The sequence below is a fragment of the Lissotriton helveticus genome, chromosome 2_1, assembly GCF_964261635.1.
Source record: "Lissotriton helveticus chromosome 2_1, aLisHel1.1, whole genome shotgun sequence".
In the NCBI taxonomy this organism is placed as follows: Eukaryota; Metazoa; Chordata; class Amphibia; order Caudata; family Salamandridae; genus Lissotriton; species Lissotriton helveticus.
Window position 1 is genome coordinate 1,152,000,193 of NC_136059.1, and position 20,725 is coordinate 1,152,020,917.

The 20,725-nt window shown below is 48.5% G+C and overlaps 1 protein-coding gene across 1 annotated transcript in view; it reads left to right on the plus strand.

Moving 5' to 3' along the window:
- The window catches only part of LOC144818511 (prostaglandin reductase 1-like), a 1,303,604-nt gene that overhangs the window by 648,519 nt on the left and 634,360 nt on the right, over positions 1-20,725 (plus strand). The gene's annotated exons all lie outside the window — the stretch shown is intronic.

Below are 20,725 nucleotides of genomic sequence, written 5' to 3' on the forward strand. Positions count from 1 at the left end.
TCGCACTAGCATCCTTGATATGAGACTGCTGTGGGGGACCCGGGGATCCGGGAATAAGTTTATTTTTAGCTGGGTGGGTGGGGCGGGGCGGGACTCTGGCCTCCTTCTCATTACTACCTTTAATTAGTTTGAAGCTGGGATGTTGGGCGACAGGCACACTGCTAGTTGGGGATGGGCGTTGGCCATATGCAGGGGTGCAGGGATAGGGGTGGGATATGGATTCAACGGGGTTTCTAGGTTTTGAGACTTTCCCGTTTGAAGAATTGCTTGCAGTATGTTTTATTTTGTATTCCTTTTTTTTCTTTTTTGACATCAGCGGCAAGGGAAGTGATTGTATTGACAATGTGGATTTCATGTCAGCATAAAAGTGGCAATGTCACAGCCGGACAATATTCAAGTTGGTTAAATGTCGAACGTTAGCAGGGAGTCGTGGATAAAGGTGCTGAGTTGGAATGTGAATGGCCTCGGAGACCGGATCAAGAGAGGAATGGTTAATCAGTTGATGAGAAGGTATTCTCCTGACATACTGCTATTGCAAGAGACACATTTCATCAGTGATCGCTGCATGGCTCTCCATAAGGGAGGATATAGGTTGGTGGCACATGCTGGGTTCACCTCGGGGTCTAGGGGGGTAGGAATATTGGTGAAGAACTCCTTTCCCTTAAGAATCCAAGCCACATGGTCCGACCGGAGGGGCCATTATATTGGAATCTCGGGTCAGTGGGGGGGAGAGACGTTTACCTTCTTCTTGATCTATATCCCGCCTGGCCTTCAATCTGACACTTTCAGCATCCTGGGGACTGTCTTTCTCACCCTGTCCTTGGGCCTTTTGGTGCTGGGGGCGACTTTAATGCAGTACTAGCCGGGGAGATAGACAGGCCCCCAGCAAGAATACTCAGACCAGCACATAGATGGCTCTCAGACTTCTTAGCAACAATGGGGCTGGTTGACAGCTGGCGGATACGTAATCCGACACAGGCATACATCAAACACGTGTCCGCAGCGCACCACAGCATGTCAAGACTAGATTACATATTGGTACCAGCGACCCTAGCAGCTATGGTCAGAGAGGCACAATATCTTGGAAGGGGGATCTCTGACCGTTCTCCTATGTGGTTGTGTGTGGACCTCGGACAGCCGGCAGTTGGTAGAGAGGCTCCTATTGGTGCGTGGCATTCAAGAGACCCTTCGACTAAGAGAGAGATTGTCAAGATTTCAGATCGCTGTTTTCAAGAAAATGTAGGTACTGTCGAATCGGCATAGTCATTGTGGGAAGCATATTAGACGGTAGTCCATGGGAAAGTCCTGTCTTTGATTGCGGGGAAGAAAAAGAAGCACCAGGCAGAGGTCGAGAGGGCGGAGGCAGACGTAACTTGGTTAGAAGAATTGGTGGCCAGGACGGCCGCTCCGGTGGATGTGCATCTTTTAAAATTAAGACAGGATGAGTACAGAGGCTTTGCCAAAGATAGGGTGGTAGCTCAGAATAAGGTTACCCAAAGTAGAATATATGAGCATGGAGATAAGGTTGTGCCGGAGTTACAGGGTCCGGATTCTTTCACTGTCACGGACCCCCAGGCAGTGGCAGACGAGTTCTCCAAATATTACAGAGGTGTGTACACTTCGGTCGGTGGATATACGGATGCTGAGAACAGTGATATGATGAAAGACATCTGTATGCCTGCATTGTCAGAAGAAGATAAAGGGTACTTAGATTCCCCTTTCATGGATGACGAAGTGGCACTGGCGGTTAGAGGGGTAAGATCCGGGAAGGCGACTGGGCCGAACGGCATCCCAATAGAACTGTATAAATTGAATGCCCATAAACTCGCTCCATATATCCGCTCCACGTTCACGGAAAGTAAAGAGAGGGGTCGACTTCCATATGACCAGTGGGTGGCGAATATAGTAGTTATCCACAAGGCTGGCAAACCTAAGACTCTTTGCTCCTCATAGAGGCCAATTTCGCTGCTCAATGCTGAGCCTGAAATCCTGGCGAAGCTATTAGCTACCAGACTGGTAAGGTAATAACCATCCTTGATTCACCAGGATCAGTCGGGCTTCATGCCACGCCGAAACACAGCTCTCAATCTGCGTAGGTTGCATGGGATAGGAGCCGGCGGTACTAGTGTCCCTAGATGCCACCATGGCATTTGATAGGGTTGAGTGGTCCTACCTGTTCGCGGTATTGGTGAAGATGGGCTTTGGACCGGAGTTTGTAAGCTGGGTACGTTTGTTGTACGCTACTCGTTTGGCCAGAGTAGTCGTCAATAACTACAAGTCGGCTGACTTCCACCTGGGAAGGGGCACGAGACAAGGATGCCCCCTGTCCCGCTTCTCTTCGCTCAAGCCCTGGAACCTCTAGCGGCATGGGTTAGATGGGACCGATCAATACGAGGCCTGCGGTGGACACTAAAATGGGAGGACAAAATTTCACTATATGCGGATGATATCCTGCTTTACCTCACCAACCCCAGGGGCTCTTTGATCAGTTTTCTAGATGTACTTGCCATATTCAGAAGATACTCCGGATTTGCAATTAATTGGTCGAAATCAGTGCTCTTCATCCTCAGGGGCGAGCCACCAGTGCTCCCGCAGTCATGCCCTATACAGATTGAGCCGGTCAGATTTAAATATCTCGGTATGTATGTTACACTTGACCCGAAGCTACGAAATACCAATAATCTGGGACCCCCCTGGACCGACTCAGGAGGGACATGGAGCGCTGGAAGGCTCTTCCACTTTCCCTGTTGGGCAGGGCAGTTCTGTTTAAGATGATGGCCCTTCCCCGAATTTTATATGTACTACAGAATACAATGGACCCGGTACCGGCATCCTATTTCAAAGAGATTGAGGCTCTTCAGTGGAAGCTTCTCTGGGATGGAAGATCTCGCATAGCATTCTCCAAGCTCACTCTCCCGTGGTACGGTGGTGGGATTGGGCTGCCAGACTTGCGGAAATACTATTGGGCTTCTCAGCTCGCAGCATAGAACCATGTTATTTACGGACCTCCGGGGGATCCAGGATATGCCATGGACCGTGGGCTAGCGTCATGTGGTGATATCACTAGGGTGCTGTATGCCAGGCCTAAACATTTTTCCCTGGTTGGTCCAACGGCACATGCAGTCCACGTGTGGCACGCGGTTAATAGATATCTAGACTGGGAGGGGAGACTTACCTTGGCCACCCCCCTATGGAATTCAGAGAGACTAGGGAGCTTGTGGAAGACCAAGGGATTTGACAAGTGGGATCTAATCGGGATCACACAGATTAAAGACATGTGGGGAGGGGGTACAGTGCATACATTCGCCTCTCTCAAGCAGCAATACAGCCTACAAGATAGTGAGTTCTATCGGTACCTCCAGATCAAACACGCACTCCTTACACACATAACAAGGGACACAGCACTTCCCGAGGCCTCTCCTCTGGAGGATCGTGTGCTGGATGGATACCTCCTCGAGAAGACCATTTTTTAATATATAAAAAGCTCATTAATATTATGGAAGACCCCCTGGGACATATTAGAACACAGTGGAGTGCAGACGGGCTGGAGCTAGATGACGAAGACTGGACAGAGGCGATCTCCTCTCCAACAGTGGTCGCGATCCAGATGCGACTTCGGTTGGTACAATTAAAGATATTGCATAGGTCACATGTCACTGGGCCTCGCCTGGTTCGAATGGGTCTAATGGCGAGTGGTGAATGTCGAAGGGGGTGTGGAGAGCTCGGCATCTTTATACATATTCTCTGGCATTGCGCGGAACTGCAGGAGTATTGGACAAAGATACATGACGAGATGCGAGGCGCTTTGGGTGTGGAGATACGGCCGGAGGCCCGTAGATATATACTGAATGTGTGGGAACCCACGGTCTTGAATGCATAGGGAAACAATGGGTAACACTGGGGTGTATGGTAGCGAAACGAAATATCGCTCAGTTATGGGGAGCCAGTCAGCCGCCCTGGGTATCCAAGGGGGTGGAGGACTTGGACTGGTGTATGTTTCGGGAGCGATCAGTATATGTGGCCAGGGGTTTTCACGAGAAATGGGAGAAGGTGTGGGGGACCTGGAATAGCTATCGAGGAGAGATAATATGTGTCCCCGGCGTGGCGAATAGAAGTGGATGCGCAAGTATCCCCGTGACCTGATACATTTATACTGTTTTATAACTTGATGTAGACGAGGCTGTGTCTTTCTCCACTGCTGAAAACGTACTTCACCTGATGCTTTTGTTTTGTTTTGTTTATTCCTTTTTGTTGATTGTTAATAAAAAGACTTTTTTTTTAAAAATCTACTCGAGCATAAGAAAAGAACAGCTCGCACTGTGCAAGATGCCGTTTTCAATGATTGCACAGTGCTGGATGCTTGTCCGCACTGTGCAATTATTGAAAATGATATCTTGCACAGTGCGAACATGCTACTACGCAGTTCGCGTAGTGCTACACCTAGCTCGCGTAGTGCGAAGTGCACTTTGTGTAGCTACACGTAGCGCTACGTCGCGAACTACACCCACCCCAAAAATAACCCCTGCTCACCCCTTGGTAGCTTGGCACGAGCAGTCAGGCTTATCTTAGAGGCAGTGTGTAAAGCATTTGCACAAAACCAACAGTAATACAACGTAAGCACTACAAATGGATACCACGCCAGTTTCACTACTTTTATATACGTAAATCAAGACCCAATACAATAAAAATCCACAGTACAGTACTTTAAAAATCTTCAGTTATCAAAGTATTCCTGAAACACAGTTCCTTGATGTCGATAGCTCCATCTGGGGCTATCACAGCGTAGTGAACAAACAAATTCAAACAGTTCTGGCTGACCGCTGCATCGCAGGTCAGCTATGGTGTCAGGAAGACCCGCAAACAGTACCTTTCAGAAATGCAGGGCATCAATGACCTCTCGTTGAGCTTCCGAAGACACGGCGTTCGCTGGCGTTGGTTTCGGAGTACTGTGCAGGAGTCGTCGGGCCCTTGATTTCACACGCGTTGCAGGTCGAGCTCCTCTCTGATGGAGTCAGGAGTGCTGGTGTTGGCAGACGTCGGGTACTGCGGTGCGAAGTGCAGTGGTGCGGCGAGCAGTGCCCTCAGGTCGCGGTGTGAGCAGTGGCTCGGTGGCGGCATCAGATGCCGTCGTCGGTGAGACCAGGTTCGCAGTGTGAGATGACTGCGGTGCTCATCACGGTGCTGGCAGGTCACTGTGCATCAGCGTCGTCGTCGTTGCTGAAGCGCTGTCGTCGCCTGACGAACTGCAGTTGATGGCACCGGCGTCTGTAGGCCAAGGCTGCGGTGTGGGATGAGGGCGGTGCATCGTGTAACTTTACAAGCTGTGCCCTCCAACCATGGTGCAAGCAGCGGCGTCGAGTCCGGCATGGAGCGTCGTCGTCAGGGATACCACGGCATCGTAGTAAAGCGAGGCGGTGCGGAGTGCGGTGCTCACAGGTCGCGGTGTGAGCAGCAGCTCAGTGGCGGTATCAGCAGGCATCGACCATGAGACTAGGGTTGTGGTGCGGCGTTGCGGCTATGCCCTCTGCGGTTCCTTCAGGACACGGAGTCGGCAGCGGCGTCGTAGACAGCGTCGGGCTTGAAGTCTTTGCTGTTCCTGAGACTTCTTGAACAGGGGGCACGCTCTACCCCAAGCCCTTGGAGACACAGCACAAGTAGAGAAAGTTCAGTCCAGTCCTTTCACTGCCCAAGGCAAAAGCAGCAGCTGCAGGCCAACCCAAAAAAGCAACAACACAGCAAAAGGGCAGTACTCCTCCTGGCAGCTCTTCCAGCTCTTCTTCTTGGCAGGGTCCTGGATTCCAGCGCGTTCTCTGAAGTCTTTACTATCCCTGAGACTTCCAACAGGAGGCAAGCTCTACTTCAAGCCCTTGGAGAAAATTCTAGCAGTAGGATGATGAAAGCACAGTCCAGTGCTTTCCCTGCTCAGGACAGAAGCAACCACTGCAGGCCAACTCCTCAACATGCAGCATAGGGGCAGTACTTCTCCTCCAGCTTTCCCGGTCCTTCTTCCTGGCAGGTTCCTTAGTTCAGAAGTAATCTACAGCTCTGGGGTCTGGGCCCCAATATTTATACCAGCAAATCCTTTGTCCTCTGAAGGCAGAGGGGCCTGGACCTAGTTCAAACCAGCTTTGAGTGAATTTTGCCAGTGTGCACCTCCTTCCTTTGTCAGTGTAGGCCAGGGTCATCAGACGCACCACAGGAGGTGGAGCCAGCATTGTCGAAGGTGAGACCAGCCCTATTCAGACCCAGGTGCTGCTCCTCCCACCCATCTATGTGTAGATGTGCCTATTCAGCCCTGTGCTGACTCACCCAGTCTCCTTGAGTCTCCCCCAGCCCATGTCACTCACAAACCAGACAGCTAATACACAAGCTAGCAGAGGCAGGCTGGATGGTTAGGTCAGAAAATTCCTACTTTTTTAAAGTGGTATTTTCAAACACAGAATGTTAAAACCAACTTCACTAAAAGATGTATTTTATCATTCTGAGTTCATGCATACTAAACTTGAATTTCTACCGTGTTCCCTGAGTTAGTTAGGCTTATATGTTATAATACAAATGCCCACTCTGGCCTATAGGGAACATGTAGCCTTGCAATAGTAAAAAACGAAGTAGGCTGTAATATCAGGACATGCCACACACATCAGGGCATGTCCTATCTTTCACAAACAATGCACCCTGCCCATGGGGGTACCTTGGTCTACCTTAGTGGCGACTCACATGTAGAAAAGGGAAGGTTTACGGACTTACAAGTGTGGGCACTTGCCAAGTCGACATGGCAGTCCCAGGCTGCGCACAGGCTCGGCAATGGCAGGCCAGAGTTACACTTTAAGGCCTGTTTGCTTGGGTGGCACAATCCAGTGCTGCAGCCCACCAACAGCATTTGATGTATAGGCCCTGGCACTCGCAGTGCACTTTAATAGGGACTGACACATAAATCAAATAGGCCAAACATGGAAACACCAATTCATAACACAGTTTACAAAGAGAGCATATGCACTTTAGCACTGATTAGCAGTGGTAAGTGCCCAGAGTCCTAAAACCAGGTCAGGAAAAAATGGGAGGAAAAAACAAAAAGTTTGGGGATAACCCTGCAAAAAGACCCATTTCCAACAGTTTCCTGTCCTGGTACTGTTTGCCTGTGTACAGCTTTGGTGTGATAACTGCTTACATTTTAATATAGCATTCCTCCCTTCCACCTCATCTTAATGCCACAGTTGTGTTAGTGCTGCCTACTGCTCTGCTGCCTGTTTTCTTATTATTATCTGTATTTTTGCAAATGTCAATGTCGACTGTAATTTCAGCTTCTTTTAGTAGGAACTAGTTCGATTTTGGCTTCCTTTTAAGGGGGATGGACATGCTCCCATCATACTCTGCTTTGGGGCATTGGAACTGCAGCACAAACCAGAAAACAGGAACCTTCAAGGATGAGATAAAGGGGAAGATGGTGTTTGGTAGAGGATTAACGAGGTATGAGGTAGATTGAAGACTATGCAACTTTAGTTTTCGGTGAGCTAACATTTAATAGTGCAGAACAAGGGTTTCTGAGTCGAGTTATGGGCACCGGCACTCATTGTTTTACCCATTAAGCACTGGGTATGGGACTAAAAATTCCCTGCATGACACATGCAAAATACTGTTGGCTAAAAATCCGGGACTTCCAGGAAGTTTTCAGGTTATGGGACCACTTGCTGGTGTGCAGCAAGCAGTTCAGTGTGGAGCTCAAGTAGCCCTTATATTGCCATGTAGACAGAAAGGAGTGAATACACCTGAGCATGTCATTAAATGGTCGGGTCACGATTTTTCATTATTTGCAAATAAAGTTAATCTTAGAACCATGGTTGTTTTTTAATTAATACGAGCAAAACTTTTCTTAAACGAGTTTCTGTATTAAAAAAAAGTAAAATAAATACCATTCCAAGATGGCCGCTGCAATTGCCTGTATGTACCAACACTACTATTGGCAATGGAGATGCTAAGTCTTGAAAGGCATTTCTAAAGCTGCTTCGACCAAGTACGAGAAATAGGAGACTAATGTTTAGACTCATATAAAAGTAATTAAAATTAATAGTACAATTTTTTTATGAGTTAATTAATTTTTAGATATTTCATAAAGTATTTACAGCTGTGTATAATGCACACATTGTGTAAGGAAGCAAAGCTGTGGGTGTGTAAGTGTTTTACAAAATGAACTGTCAATTAGAAGGCTACTGGTGAATTCTTCACCAAACAATCACGTTATCTTTTTGCTAAAAACAACTGTTACGTTTCACCCAAACCACAAGCGATCGTCATTTTGGATGAAAGCACGATTGGAGATTTATAAACGCATTTATCCTCATGGATGGAATGTCTCTAGGTCGAAAGAAGGTACGCTCCAAATTGTGATTTCAATAGCTATTTTCTTTCTGTTTGCATTGAGATGCTTAGGATATGTGGACTGGGTGAACCAAAGTGCACAAAAACCGAGCTAAATGCATAGTTTTACGACTTGTATTGGACAACTTCAGATGTATACTCGCCAGGGACTGATCTGATCAAAATTGAAGGATCTCAGTTGTTTTTGGTGTTCTGCAGTCTGTAAAACATTTTCAGAAGTGTTTTTTAAGACACCATTTAATGTATCTAGCCCTTCGGTTTCATTCTGAACACCGAGTTCAGCTCACTTCAATCCAGCCCATGCCGACGTGCAAAATGCACAAGGATCCTTTTGTATATTACCCCAACACATTTCCCCATACTGTAAAAACAAAATTCCCCAACAATTCATCATTTGCAAAATCCCCAAACTGTAAAATTCCAAACCAATATTTTTCTCTCCAAATGTTTCCTTTTCACCATTTTCCACCTACCCTCCCCCCACCCCCAGAGGGAAAGGATAAGTCCGCTCTAGACATCCTATCCCCCCAAAAGAATGCCTAAGAAGAACAAAAGAAATTGGAAAACTGCAAAGACTGTCCTAAAGTGACAAAATGACCATTACCTTTTTTGAAAACAACAACAAAATAAATAAACTAAAGGGGAAGCGTGGGTGGGCCAAACGAAGCTGCTCACTCCTCCCTCTCCCTCCGACGACAGCCCCTCCCGACTTGCGCGCCGGCTAAGCCCCTCCCCTTTTCCTTCTCTTACCCAATCCCCGTGCATGGACCGATCCAACTGCGCAAACTTTCCCAGGGGGACAGCGGCATGTGCCACATCCCCCTGGGACACATCGCGCAATAAGGACACTCCACACTTACCTCATGGATAGCATAAAAGGTCACTTTTATTTTAGGACAGTCCAAAACAGAAATCCGCAACTTTAGATTTATTATTATATAGGTAAAACTTTTGTATATTACCCCAACACATTTCCCCATACTGCAAAAACACAATTCCCCAACAATTCATCATTTGCAAAATCCCCAAACTGTAAAATTCCAAACTAATATTTTTCTCTCCAAATGTTTCCTTTTCACCATTTTCCACCTACCCTCCCCCCACCCCCAGAGGGAAAGGATAAGTCCACTCTAGACATCCTATCCCCCCCAAAAGAACGCCACCCAGGAAAACCAACGAGTTTTCCTGCCCCCCCAAAGAAGAAAATGTAAATGTTTAATTGACTTTTTTCGTACACCATAACTCAACACCCCAGAAACGAGCTAACCAATCACGCAACTCCATGAGGTAATAAACCTGTCCCATTTGAGACAAATGTACTCCATCCTGTCTGAACAAATGCAACTCCTTGCCAGAAATAAGTTTGTGAACTAAAACATGAATTCCCATTGCAGTGCAATATATTTTCATGGCTCTATTCAATTTCCGGCGAGCTCTCTCCACTGCTGAATGCGTGCGAGCCCCCCTTCATTGCTTTCGATATATAAATTCAGTCCATACGACAACCGTCCCTACCCAATTGTCTTTAATCACAGCTATGTCAAATTGCATCTGACGAATGAGCGAAAGACCTGAAAGTTCAACAAGATCATTCTCCCCCAAGTGTAATATTAACAGATCTGGAAATCCCCACTCAGTAGCCAATTTAGACAATAAGGGAAAAAGATCTCTCCACTTCATTCCCCCAACCCCTTTCCACAGTACTTCATGGTCTTTACTATGCAAACCCAAGGCTCTTCCACATATTTGTTGTTCCGCAAAGACAGCTGACCATTTCACAAAGGAGTGTCCTAAGATCCACGTCCTTTTTCTCCGTGGAAAAGAAAAAACTAGACCTAAGAATAGAAACCAAAATTACACAGCATATATACACAATGCGAACTGCATTCAAGTACGAACATATCTGTAACAACAATCAGATTTCCAACGACCCAAATTTTGCAACTCCTCCTTCCCCCAACCCAATCTGGACACCTCCGTGGCCGCTCCAATGCGAAAGGAATGAGTCCCATATAGCATTGGATTTTCCCCAGCCAATGCTAACACTTTCCTCAACACAGCCAAAAATTGAAAACAGGTAATCTTAAACCTGTCATTGTGACAGAAAATAACCCCCGTTCGAAATTGAGGGGATTTAACAAAGGATTCCCATTCGCTCAAAGGGCAACAACCAACCACCCCATTCCCGCCCAACTGAATCCACGTTCCTTTTGCCATCTGATCTGTTTTGGACTGTCGTAACCAAATCCGTACAAACAACCCCTTAAATACTTGTACTTCAGACGTTAACAAACCCTTCTGATCCTTTAATCCAAGCAATTCCGAAATCCGGAAAGCACCAAAAAATAGCCATAACATGCACAGCCGAAACCTGACTAATTGCCACTCATTGTAGCAAACCGTGGGCAGCCAAACTAAAAGTCTTTGTAAAAGATCAAAAGTAATTGGTTCCCTTAACGTGAAGGATGAACTTTGCTTCTGCTGAAACCTTTCAGCATCCTACGTAACAAAACCCCCAACCGCAACTCCACCCCCAAAAACAACTGACTATAAAAAGAAATGCCTGAAAGTTTGCCTGAAATGGTTGTGTGCGACAACCCTTTGTCCATCAAATACAGCACAAAACGTAACATAAACTGCTCATTACCAACTGCTGCACCCCCTTGATCTTGAGAAAAAGCATAAGATAAAAATTCGGACCACGCCTGACGGTAACTACATCACGTTGACTGCGCAATGGAGTGCTCCACCAATTCAGCAATTCTCACTCCCCCAGGTCCCAGATGTTCGAAGGAATCTCCGTCTTGCAGCTGTCTGCCTTTGGCGCCAGCTCCCGAAATGCCTGCCAATTACAACGAGACAGAGAATCTGCTATGGAGTTATTTATGCCTGGGATATGCTTTGCCTTAAACACAATGTTCAATTTCAGAGTTTGGAGCATAAAGGAACGTAATAAATGCAGAACCCTCACATCTCTAGCTCTCTGCCAATTAACTAAATCACAACAGACATGTTATCAATGTGAAAAAGTGCACAGCGATTCTTTTTATTTTATTTTTTGTAACTTTTTTTATTATAATAAAAGAAACATAGAAAAACAGACAAGGCAATATAACAGTAGTGCATCAATCGGGCGAGTGCTCAAGGAGGGCGGGAGATACACAGTAGTATGATCCAGAAGTTGTTGTACACAGATGAGGGGGCTGGAAGCAGGAAACACAAAATCAAGAACAAAATACGCAATACTACATCCGGAATGTCAGGTCAGGGAGACTGGGGGGGACTAGAGATTTCCGTGAAAGGGGGCGTACATATATCTCCCCGGTACGAGTTCCATTGATTCCAAACTTTCCCCCATTTTCTGGGTCTGCCTCTCGCCACATATACAGTCTTCTCTCTGAACATGCACCAGTCCATGTTCTCTTTCCAGGCCGTCTCTGTGGGGGGCCTTTGGGACTCCCAAAGCTGTGAAATGTCTCTCTTAGCAATCATATTACCAAGGATAGTCCATCGTAGCTGCGACACATCATAGTCATTTGGCCCCCATACATTCAGCAAACATCGCAGGGCCTCTGGCAACATCACAAACCCTGTTACTGCATTCATCTCCTCATGTATACGGTTCCAGAAAAGCACCATCTCAGGACATTCCCAAATTATGTGGAGAAAGGTACCAAGCAGACCACAACCACGCCTACACAAGCCATCCGTCGAATAGCCCATACGGATCAGGCGGGGGCCTGTAACATAAATCCGATGAAGGATTTTTAGCCGGACCAGGCGGAGACGGGCCGGTATTGCGACCTCCTTGGGAGAGGAGATCGCAGATTGCCAGTCCTCGTCGTCTAATTCAATACCATCCGCAATCCAGGTTGCCCTAAGGTGCTCGAGCAAGCTCGAGCGATCATTGATCATCTTTTTGTAGATCAAAGAAATAGTGCTATCCGGCACATGACCATCTAATATACGATCTTCGAGGGGGGAGGATTCCGGAACGTCGCTACCCACAGGGAAAACCGAATTCAATGCGTGGCGAACTTGTGCATAGCGAAAGAATTCCCTATCGCCTAGCTTATATTCCGCCTGTAGTTCTGCGAAAGTCTTTATCCTGCCCTTAACCCAGAGATCACGCACTTTACTGATGCCAATCATATCCCATTTCTCGAATCCTTTCGTCGGCCACAGGCAACCCAGTCTTGCAGAAGCGTAAAGAGAAGTCACGCGGGTCAATCGATCCCTCCAGCCCATAGCCACGGTCGCACTATGCCACACTCGTACAGCTATCCCCGTGGGACCCGAAAGCTGTAAGCGAGAGGATCCAGAATAGAGCGCCCTGTTATAGTCTCCCCCCGGTAACAGCCATCTATCCATTTCAAATGCTGGATTCAACGCCGGAGCATACATCCCGCGGTTAATTGCAGCAAGCTGAGAAGCCCAATAATACCGCCTGATATCCGGAAGTGCTATACCGCCGTCATACCAGGGAAGCGGTAACTTTGGAAGAGCGATACGCGAATGCCCGCCCCATATCAATTGCCTCTGTAAGGATTCTATCTCTCGGAAGTACCTCGACGGAATCACATCAAATGTATTCTGGAGTGAATATAAAGACCTCGGTAAGGACATCATTTTAAAAAGAGCCGCTCGCCCTAGTGGAGACAACGGTAATTTACGCCAACTCACTACGTCCGATCGTAAACGTTGAAGCGGGGGAAGTAGAGTACGCTCGTAGAGGACCGCAGGGTCCAATGATATAAAAACTCCCAGATATTTAAAACCAGACTGTGACACCTGGATAGGACATCCACGCGGCAGGAGGGGGACGCCACCAGCGAGCACGTATATATGTGACTTGGTCCAGTTAATGACGAGGCCAGAGTTTTTCTGGAACGAGTTAAGCACGTCGAACAATACATTTAGCGATTTTTGAGGCGACGTGAGGTACAGCAAAATATCGTCCGCATCGAGCGATATGCGGTTCTCAAAGTTCGGAGTCCAGTGTATACCTCTCATCGAGGGCTCCCACCGTAGTCAGGCAGCGAGAGGTTCCAAAGCGAGGGCAAAGAGAAGCGGAGACAGAGGGCAACCCTGCCGCGTGCCTCTCCCAAGAACAAAGGGCCTGGAGACCCGGCCATTTACCACAACCTGTGCCAGTGGTGTCTCCTACAGAAGTTTTACCCAACTAATAAATCCAGCGCCAAAACCAAACTTTGCAAGTGCAGCCCAAAGATACGGCCATTCGATTGTATCAAAGGCCATCGTGGCATCCAGGGACGCCAAGATGGCCGGTTCACGCAGTGACGTCGCCCTCGCGAGAACACCATGCAAGCGCAGCAAATTCAAGGCTGTGTTACGATTTGGGATGAAGCCCGACTGATCCGGATGGATCAGCTCACTGACTACTTTTATCAGGCGGTTTGCGAGCAGCTTGGCAAGATTCTTAGGCTCAGCATTTAGGAGTGAGATAGGCCTGTAGGACGCACAGCGGTCCCGTGGCTTCCCCTCCTTATGGATCACCACAATGGTCGCAAGGCGCTGATCACGAGGAAGGGAGCCAGTTTCCCGCGCTGCTAAAAACATATCTCGGAGATATGGCGCTAGCGTGTCAGGGCGCAGATTATACAGTTTGATGGGAAGACCATTAGTGCCCAGAGCCTTTCCGGAGCGAATAGAGTGCGCTGCGAGAGCTACCTCGTCAATTGAGGGTGCAGCATCCATCCAGTCCTTATCGGACTCAGACAAACAAGGCAACGCAATATCCCTTAGCAACAAATGAGAATCCTCCTCGGGCCTATCAGATACCGGAGAATAAACTTCTCGGAAATAAGCAGCAAAGCATTCAACAATGTCAACCGGGTCGGTCACTCGCATACCATCAGATCTCTCAATCACTGGAATCACACGGCTTGCTCTCTCCTTTCTATCCAACCAAGCAATCAATTTCCCTGCCTTATCGCCCACATCATACAATCGTCCCTGCTGTTCCCTACTCATCATTTTAGCTGCGTCGGTAACCAAATTCTTATATTTGAGTTGCTTGAGACTGAGGATGTGAAGCGTGTCTCGGGTAACATTCCGCTCCAAGGCACTCTCCAACTCAGTAATTTCAGTCTCAAGACGGACAACTGCCTCATTTCTACTTTTCTTAGCACACCCAATTAACGACAATGCTTGTCCCCGGATGACCGTCTTAAACGCTTCCCACAGCGAGACAGGCGAAAACACAGACCCCTCATTTTCTGCGAAGTACAGATCCAATGACTTAATCAGTTCAGTACGGGTTTTGGGGTTGTGAAGATACCATGGATTAATCGGGGCCACCCTCCCTTCAGCGCCTATATTCATATTTATCTGAAACCATAGATGGGAGTGGTCCGATATACCTCGAGCTAGATGTCTAATCTCCCCAATTGACGAAGACTGGGCTGCCGGTATCAGGATATAATCCAATCTAGAAAGACTACCATGTGCGCCTGAGTGGAAAGTGTACTGCGCTTGTTCTGGATGCATCAACCTCCAACAATCCACGAGCCCCAACGCTTCTAAAAATTCACCCAACCAAGATTGTGCACTCGTGAGGTCTCTGGGGGGATAGCGATCCTCCCTCCCGGAGACAGCTGAATTAAAATCACCACCCAGTATCAGGACACCATCTGGGAGACCCAAAACAACTCCTCCCAAGTCTGCAAATGTAGTGGTTTGTAAGCCAGGTGGGACGTACACCGATATCAGTGAGATAGTCTTCCCCTCCCACCTGCCTGTGAGTGCAACATATCGCCCCCTAGCGTCCAGAACTATGTCATCGATTTCCAGGGGAAGAGAAGTCCTGACCAAGATACCCACCCCTCTAGAACTAGAGGTGAACCCAGAATGAGCAGCAAGACAATATCCCTGCCTGTTCAGAGCGTAGCAAGCATTTCCAAACAAATGAGTCTCTTGTAGTAGCACAACATCAGGGGAAAGGCGTCGCAACATCTGCAAGACCACCCCCCTCTTTATCCGGTCTCCCAACCCATTCACGTTCCAGCTCAGTAGTTTCAACCCCCTACCCCCCACCCGAACCCACGATGATCTCCCACCTCATAACGAGCATCACACCAAAGTCCAAAGTCGTAACAGTTTGTTGCCTTGAAGAAGAAAGAAAATGAAACACTCCCAACATACTTACCCCCCTCCCCCAACAATACCCCAGCGCAACTCCCCCCACCCTGCACCCCTGCATAGCCTCAAAAGCCACCCCAACTTGCAGTGTGCCTGTCGCCCTAGCAAAAAACTAATCTACACAAAGAAACCCAGAGGAGGAAAGGGTCCCTCATTCCCCGCCGCCTCCGGGGATGCACTTAAAGGCAGACGATCACTGAAGTCAGCAAGCCACAGCTGTCCATTGTGTTCATTGTCCGGGACTCGGGTGCCACTGTTCATTCTTGTTCCAATAGTCCCCCTTCAGCACCACCTGTTTGTTCCCTGCGATCGCGACGGGTAGGCAACGTATCTAGCCAGTCACTCACTCCCTCCGGGCGATCAAAGAAGAGTGTCCGATCCTCATATTCCACACGCAGCCGGGCCGGGAACAGCATCGCATACTTCAAGTCCATATCCCTGAGACCCCTCTTCACCCCCTGAAATCCCATTCTTTGCTTCTGGAGGGACTGGGAAAAATCCAGATAAAAGTTCACTGTGGTGTTTTCGAACTGCGGTAGGACCACCCGTCTGCGCAGCCTGCAAAATGGCGTCCCGGTCTCTGAAGTTAAAAACTCTGGCGATGATCGGCCGCGGGGGGAAATCTGGCTTTGCTTGTCCTCCCGGCACTCTGTGTGCGCGCTCCACCGCAAAGAATTTACTCAGTCCCTTGGGGGTGAGGTGATTGAGGATGAGGTCTTCGACACGAAGATCAGTGGACAGTGATCCAGAGTTCTCCGGGACCCCAATAATACGCACGTTATTACACCTTGCACGACCCTCAAAATCCTGCAGTCGACGAGCAAAGAAATCGTTGGCGGATCTTAAGTTGCGCACCTCCGTTTGCATGTCAGCCATGTCCGTCGTGAGGCTGGAGGTCTTCAAATCTAGAGATTTGACCTTTTCATTTGTCTCTGCCAAATCCGTTCTGATAAGATTAACATCGATGGCCACCGTGTCTAGCTTCAGGGCCAGGGCCTCGTATTGCTGGCCAATAGATGTCTTGATGCCAGCACCCATGACGTCTTGTAACGTTAGATCCGCCGACACAGTAGGGTCATCAGTCGCCTCTTCCCGGACCTTCAGTGTGCCACCGGGGGATCCTTTAGGATGGGTGTAACGGTCCATAACATTCGTTTGGGTTGCACCTCCTCGGAAGGTGGTCTTGACTTTCCGTTTGTCACCCTCGGGCTTGCCTGTCATGGCGGGCTGGGTGCCCCGGAGGGGCGCTTGAGATCTGGTCCAAATGGCTCCTCAGAGTTCACCCATGGGATAACCAAAGGCAGATAAAAGCCAGTGTAATTCCATAGCCAAGCACCCGCTGGCACCAGGCCCAGGTAATGAGCACGGGAGCCAGCTGCGCCCAGTGTCTGTCTCGGTGAGGAGGAACGCCAGGCAGCAAAAACGAAACCGAAAGTTAATTTGGGCCGGGATCTGGACCCCTTTAGCCGGTGTTGTTGAATTACTGCCCGGGTACAGCCGCGACTCAAGACCCAGGTAGCTCCACGGGGGTAGGCCCCAAAAGTGCAGGATGGCGTAGCTCAGGAACCCGAAGTCCAAATCAATTCCTGAAAGCAGCTAGTACATCAGCTGGGCTGTGCCTTCAATAACCCATCTTCGGAATCAGGATATTATTCAGGATAGATGCGGGAGGCGGCGAGGGTCTCGGGAGCCCTGTGCTCACGCGGCCATCTCGGATGCGCGCGAAGCTCCTCCCCCCCTACACAGCGATTCTTGAAATCCTCACCCCACACCTGTAAGGCCACCAGCAGAGGAAAGAACTCCAAGAAGGCGATGCTACGTCCTTGTAGTAACCAATGTGCTGGCCATCGCTCAGCACACCACCGTCCCTCCCAAAAGAGCCCAAAGCCGTGAGCCCCAGCGGCATCTGAATTTTTTTTTATTTGCCACACAGTATCATCCTCAACAAAATTGATGGAGACGGCATTGAAGTCTTCCAAAAAACGCAACCATATAACTAGATCTTCTTTCACTGCTTTAGTCAGACGTATCCTATGATGAGGAAGCGAAGCTCCTGACATGGAAAAACCAAGCCGTCTGCAGAACGTCCTACCTGGTCTCACCACTCTACAGGCAAAGTTCAAATATCCTAGCAGACGCTGCACCTGCCTGAGTTCCAGCTTCCGATGACATAGCACTTCCTTTAAGAAGGTCTTAATTTCAGCCACCTCCTCACCCGGCAGACAAGCTATCATCCTTTCAGTATCTATCTCTATGCCGAGGAATGTCAATTTGGTAGTTGGCCCTGCAGTTTTTTCCGGAGCCAATGGCACTCCAAATTCCTCTGCCAGTCCTTGAAAACACGTCAAAACCTGTTCACACTGATCACAATTAGCCTGGCCAATAAACAAAAAATCATCCAAATAATGGCACACTGCCGTATGCTCAGATTTCTTCACCAAGCACCATTGAAGAAATGTACTGAATGTTTCAAAAAGGGAACAAGAGATGGAACATCCCATTGGCAACACCCGATCAACATAAAAAGCATCCTCAAAAAACATTCCCAGCAATTCAAAATCCACCAGGTGAATGAGAAGCAGGTGGTAAGCAGGCTGAACATCACATTTGGCCAAAAGCGCACCAGCTCCTGCCACACGAACCAAACGCAAAGCGTCATCCACTGAAGCATACGAGACCGCCGCTTCTTCTTGAGCAATGAAGTCATTTACTGACTGACCTTCTGGCCATGATAATTGATGAATCAGGCGGAACTCACCTTCTGCTTTTTTCGGAATCACTCCCAAAGGAGAGACCATCAAATTTGGAAGGGGACACCAACGGAAAGGACCAGCTATTCTGCCCAACTGCACTTCCTTACTCAATTTCGCACGAACCACCTAAAATAACTCTTTTGCCAATTTCAAATTATCCGCACAGCGATGGGCCCGAGGGCCTTGATAACCTATGCGAAAACCTAATTTGAAACCCCAAAACAGCTTAGAGGCGGCTTCTACATCCATGTACTCATCCAAATACGGTAACATAGACTGTAGCCTTACTGGGGTAGGCGCCTTTTGGGACAACAGATGCACCGGCCCCTTCGCCCCTCTGACCCCTCCCATGGTCCCCAAAATGCTGGCTGGGAAAACAGTGTGAAATTGGGTGTCTCCCCCCACACTGCGAGCACTCATGCTTGAATTTGCAGTATTGCCGGATACAGGAACCGAGGTTAAAACTCCACCATGCTCCTGTTGCCGGCAACTGTGCTCTGCCAACCCCACCCGCCCACGATGGAGCGGGACGCTGCAGAAAGGGCCAATAAGAGATGGGGAGGCCACTTGCTGTATGAATGGTCGTTGATGTGTGGTGAACCGACATCCATTGAAGCCATAGCTCTTGGTCTACCTCCCCCCAAGCCTTGTCATTGTCAATACTTAACCTGGCCCTAAACTCCTCGTCGTAGTTAAGCCAGGAGTAACCACCCACTTGCAAATGTGCCCGTCTAATGATGTCAATGTATTTAAATAAGGCCACCTCCCGTTCCGGATGCCTTTCACAATACACACTCGCGTATATGAGAAAGGCAGCCGTCCAGTTTTCTATGGTCTTAGGGACCCTCAGTCGGCGCGCCAGTTCCAACTATTCTTCTTTCGAGCCCTCTTTGGACTGCAACTCTCTATGCAATAATCTAAAGACATCCACAAAGTCGTGGTTTCAAATTTCTTGTTGTGTCTTCTCCGATAGATGTGTGCCCAAAGGCATGGCCAAACCCATATATGGCAATTTCGTTCTACCTGTACCTGGAACCTAAGTCTGTTGTGAATGCACCACAGTCGGCACTGAACTTGCATGACTTACAGACCCACAACGGTCTTGAGATCCTGAACCTAAATTTGAAATAGCTCGTGACCCCACAGGAACATTTGCAATCTCCGCAACACCACCCCTTTGAATGTCAACATTGCCGCTCAACACAGGTCGCTTCCACGCAGACCACCAATCATTCCTACCTGAAGGCAGTTGCGAAGCTCTGTGTTGGAATTCATTAGGATCATCACGCCTATGATGTCCGCCACGCCGTCTGCCAGCCGCTGAGAAAACCGCACCAGAGTTCTGTAAGACACTAGCAGACGTGAAATGACCCCTGCCCCCCATACTCAACTCCTGACTGAAAAGTCCAGAAGCCGCATCTTGTGACAACACTTCCACATTAGTAACCACATTTTCTTTATCATGCCCATCCAAAACATGACTTTGCTCAAAATTAAAATTTTCGGTATCACCACTTGTACTTGGCATTTCTCCATCACCAATGCCCCCATCATAATTTTCCCAATAGGTCACAGGAGCCTGGCTAGAACTCCCGGCCGTTGCCCCTAAATCCGCAACAGATCCGCCTCGGGTATACCTGGACTTACCAAAAGCCGAACCGTGCTTTGCCTTGTTTGTTAAAGAACTCCTAGAAACAGAATGGAAACCAGAGTCCCTGAAAAATTCCTCGCCGCTCCAGCCAGGAACCGCTTTAAACTTACCCATTACCTGAGCCTGACGCACACCAGGCGCTTCATTGTTGTCCATGTGCGAATGTTCAACCCACACCCATTGGCCCTGCTGTGGACCCAAAGCAGAGTCAAAATCTAACTGAGGGTGGTGCGGTGGTTGCCTAGGTTCCGGATACACCGCCAACACCCCACTGTCCGAGCTGCTAGAGCGAAGTGAGCTTTGACCACCCACCCTCAAAGAACCCACCTCACACCCATTATCCAGAAAAAGTTCCTCCTCTGTGAATGTGTCCGCGAAAAATACCTCTCCACCAACCTGCTGCTGGTCAATCACCGCAGGTGATCTTGGTGGACCTCTAGCTTGAGGCATCAAAACTGCCTGCTCAAAAACAACATCTGAGAGTCCCTGGTGTCAATGGAAACAGAGCCCCTGCGCAATGTACTGCTGTTCGCAGAAGACTCCAAATGCACCACCTCTTCCTCCTCCTCGCTGTCAGTTGGATAATCCACTAATGCGCCGCTGCAACCACCCTCCCATACAGCTGGCGCTATGTTAATGGTAGAATAGCCACTCTGTAGAGTCTGTATTTGTGGCGGCATCATGCCAGTAAATGCTGCCTCCTTATGTAGTAGCAACCCTTCTGACGACCTGGTAATGTCTCTGGCTCCTGCTGCACCCTCCTGAACCAATGCTCCCTCATTGT